At 40.1% G+C, this 4,376-nt stretch overlaps 1 pseudogene; it reads left to right on the plus strand.

The window, feature by feature from the left end:
* The first annotated feature begins 1,403 nt into the window (after positions 1-1,403).
* LOC129480149 (R3H domain-containing protein 2-like) lies at positions 1,404-3,335 on the plus strand (annotated as a pseudogene).
* The last annotated feature ends 1,041 nt before the right edge of the window (positions 3,336-4,376 follow it).

A 4,376-nucleotide genomic window follows, 5' to 3' on the forward strand; every position in this document is an offset into this window, starting at 1 on the left:
TTAATTAAAAGAAGCATAACACAAAGTAAAACATAATGTTTCATCTGTATAAAATTGAAAAATATGCAAACTGTCTTATTTTACAAAATGAGTAGTAAGATTTTAAAGAAAAGCAAGAAAGTAATTCCCATAAAGTCATAATAATTCCAATGAACAGGAATGAGGTGATCCTTAAAGGAAACAGTGTATTTTAGAGTTCTGGGCATGTTCTATGTCTTGATATGGGTAGTAGCTACATGGGTGATCATAATTTTTAATTATATCATACATTAGTATTATATATTTTTCTGTATATTTATTATATTTCACAATTCAAAAACATGTTTTAAAAAATTTTGTCATGCTCATTTTAGTGAGCTGAATAGTGGCCCTCAACAGATATGTCCACCTGTAACTTCAGAATGCAGTTTTATTTAGAAGAGTTTCTGAAGATGTAATTAAGATAAGGATCTCTAGACAAGATCATCCTGGGTGATCCTAAATCACCCAGGGGTCCCAGTGGGTCCTAAATCCAATGACAAGCTTTCTTATAAGAGATAGAAAAGGTAACACACCCAGACACAGGGAAGAAGGCTATGTGAAGGGGAAGGTAGAGATTAGAGTGATGCTGCCAAAAGGTAACTTAATCCTTAAGTTACCAGAAGTTGGAAGAGGCAAGTAACAATTCTTCCCTGAAAGCTCTGGAGGAAACTAACACCTTGATTTTGGAGTTCTGGTCTTTACAATTGTGAGAAAATAAATTTCCATTTTTTTTTTAAGCCACCAAGTTTGTGACTAATTTTTAAAAGAAGCCCCAGGAAACAAATACATGCATCCAAGCAGACAATATTATATAGTGAATTATTTAGATTTTGTACTGTGCAGCTGGCCCTGAGTACAACTCTGATTCAACCACTTACAAGCTTTTTAATCTCGACCTCAATCTCAGTTTTCTCATTTGTAAAAGAAGAATAATCTTATCAACCTCAAAATGTTGGGAAAAAAGGTAAATAAAAACAAAAAACTTCAATGCACTAGCACATATTAAGGGCCCAAATAGTTACACACATTTATACCTTCTCCCCACAATGAGCCATAAAGAATGGATTATTCTCCCTCTTTGGCTAAAAAGAACTATGACTTGAGGGTTACGGAATGAGCCAGCTCCTAGTAAGAACATCATATTAGGAGATGAATGCATTAGAATATTTTAGCTAACCTTGTATTAATAATATACTAAATCAAATTAATATGCTGTAGTCTTATTTCAGACCACCAAGCAACTAGTCCCAGCTGGGGCTTACCTACACAAAGTAAGGATATTTCTCTACCACACAGGTCTTTATCATTCTCATCTCTGTTAGTTATTGATAATTTATTCAAATACATACTACTGGTGTATATCAGTCTTTCACTGCTGGTCAATGTCTAACAGTAACACTTTTCAAAACATCCTCTGAATTATGAAAGAATCAGGAAAAAAAACTGATGGAAGAACCTACAATCAAAGACAAAATTACATCTAAGACTCCAGGCAAGAAAGCAATTGAGAAAGAGGGGAAGATATCAGTTTGACTCAGGAAACACAGAGATGGACATCAAATACGGTCACGTCAGAAAAAACAGCCAAGTCCAGTTCCAAGTTGAAGTTGTGTATAGCCTAGCAGAATATGAGAAGCCCTCCACCCTATTTGGTGATGGGCCAAGGATAATATTCAACTGCACATCAGTTGCCCCTCTGATAAGGAGGAATAAAAGTCCTCAAAGGAAGTCTCTGAAAAGGAAGACAAGGACAAAAACAAACAAAAAAAAGGTCCTAAGGAAGATGTTGTCCAGAAACCCAAGTCAAAATTATACACACTTCGCTGGAATAGACTTCCACGAATTTCTTGTAAGTACACTGAAAAAGAACCCAAAGAACAAAATGATGCTACTAATATGAAAGTAGCAGATTCTGGAATTTATTTAAAAAATAACCAGTTAAGAGGTCCCCTCAGATGACTTTATATCACTGGAGGCAGTTACACTGGATAGCTGCCTATTTGGGGATGGACCACAATGTTGCTCAAACTTGAAAATCTGTCATCATCAACAAAACCAGTAACACAAGACTGCCTGAACAGAGTTTTCAGGACATATAAAGGATGAGAAGAATACAGAATTTTAACAGAGATTGATTCTCAAGAGAAACAATTCAGTACAGAACGAGACTGTCTGGAACAGATATCTACATGACAGCTGGGGATTGGCTTAAGGGGCTGAGCTGCCACTCAAGGGGCTGAGCTTTCCCTAAGCAGCCAACAGAGCAGCACCAATAGTGAACTCAAATCTTTACAGCCATGGCCTTGAAACATGTGACCCTTTGCTACCAAAGCCAGCTACTTCAGCAGAATCCCCATCTTCACCTGACTACAGCATTGGAAGCAGTAAAGGTGGCAGTGCAAGAAGGATCTCCAGGCCAGGTATGGCACTAGGTGCCCCAGAAATGTGCAACCAGGTAACCTCGTCCCTGTCTGTCCAGGGCCTTCTCCCCTATACTGCCCAGCAGTAGCAGCAGCAACTTTCTGCCCTCCCACCCATGCCTCAGCAACAGCCTCCCATGAATAATCACAAGATCTCACAGGCAGACAACATCAGCAACCCCTTCGGAGAAACGAGCCTTTACCACTAAGATTCTAAAGAAGCAGCTGACCCATCCTCCCCTCTGTTCTGGTCCCCACTTATCTTTCAGCATCCTCAGCAGATAAGCTTCATTGCAGTGCAGCCCTTCCCACAAGACAGCTCCTTCCCATCTCCAACTATTCCACTCAGCAATTCTGCCCAGAACTACATTCAGCCCCCTCAACAGATCCAGATTTTTTACTGTCCTCTTGGACAGTATTCTAATTCCAACCAGAAATATTGACCTCTCTCTCTCGCCCCGTGGTCTACAGCTCCCAATGTGGTCAACAGCTACCTCAACCATCCTATAATGGTTTATATCCCATAATGCCTAACTAGGAGCAGGCAGCTTATAGAGGCTTGAATGGGATCCACAACCCCAGTACCAGGGCCTGCTCAGCAGCCAGAGAAGCAGAATGGGGGGCCAGATGCAAGCTTGGTCCTTCTTACCAAAATGTGGTCCAGCCTTCCTTCCAGCAACCCATGCTAGTCCTTGTGAGCCAGTCTGTGCAAGGAGGCCTCCTGGCAGGTGGCATACCAGTGTACTACAGCAGGATTTCACTGAATCAGCAAATGGTAGGAGCCCTTCTGTATGTAGGGTTTCTCCTGGCTCTGAGCAGTACCAAACGCCTGAGTCTCCCTCTTTGGCTAAAAAGAACTATGACTTGAGGGTTATGGAACAAGCCAACTCCTAGTAAATAGAAGAAGGGAGGGACAGGCACAGTAGGGGCGGGGGCAGGGTGGAGAGGACTGGAGGATCCTGACAGCATAGAGGCTTGAAGAAAGGAGACAGACCCTTAAGTGGAGCCTAAGATAATGGGGATACAGATGGAAACAGGCACTTACTGGCACTGAACTCCATCTTGCTCCCCTGCCATGGGTCTCTTCTTTTCTCCTGGATGGTCCCCTCTCCTTTTGTCTCTTTCCCATCCTCTTTGGTCACTTTTCATCTCTTCTCCCACCTTTTCAATCTGAAAGGAATTAATTTCTTTCATATGTTTTGGTCAGGTAGCATTGCGAGGGTCCCACACTTCCTTATTCCTCTATTTATTTACAATCCCAAGCTTCCTTTTCTCTTTTGGTCTTTATGAATATATTGGAAGGACAAAATTAAGAAATATAAAATTTATTTCCCCTTTCTCTTACTTCCTGCATCTTCTCTCCCCAAATACCACAGAGTTAAAACTTGGGCTTCTTCAACTCCCCGGAACACTTTATATTGTTTAAGGTTCACACTGCAGTAATAGACACAGTGTTTAGTTGCACATACAGATGTTGGTTAGGCATATTCAATGTGAATTTTATTTAATCTGGTTTCTTATTTGTTTGGGGGTTATTTGGAGGAGTTAGTTATGTATTTAAATATAAAGAAATTCTGTCGCTGAAAAAAATATATAGTGATCAGCTTCCACTTTGGAAATGTAATTAGAATGTGCACCTTCAGCATCTGATCCTAGATAAATTGTTTTGAAATTTGTCACCATTAAAAAGTTTTTTCCACTGAAAGCATACTTACATTGTTCATTCTGACTAACACCATCTCACCTTCACTGAGCTCTTTAACTTCCTAATTTAAAAAAAATGTAAATTAATTATGTCTAAGAGTTAAGATCCCTCCTAACGAAGAAGAGGTAGCGGGATAGATTGAGATTACGAGTTGAGATTGGGGCATTGGTTAAATTCACAGCTCTGTGTCTCAATGTAAGTTATTTAACCTTTCAGGCCTACATGTTTGC

The sequence above is a fragment of the Symphalangus syndactylus genome, chromosome 4 (assembly GCF_028878055.3).
Source record: "Symphalangus syndactylus isolate Jambi chromosome 4, NHGRI_mSymSyn1-v2.1_pri, whole genome shotgun sequence".
Classification (NCBI taxonomy): domain Eukaryota; kingdom Metazoa; phylum Chordata; class Mammalia; order Primates; family Hylobatidae; genus Symphalangus; species Symphalangus syndactylus.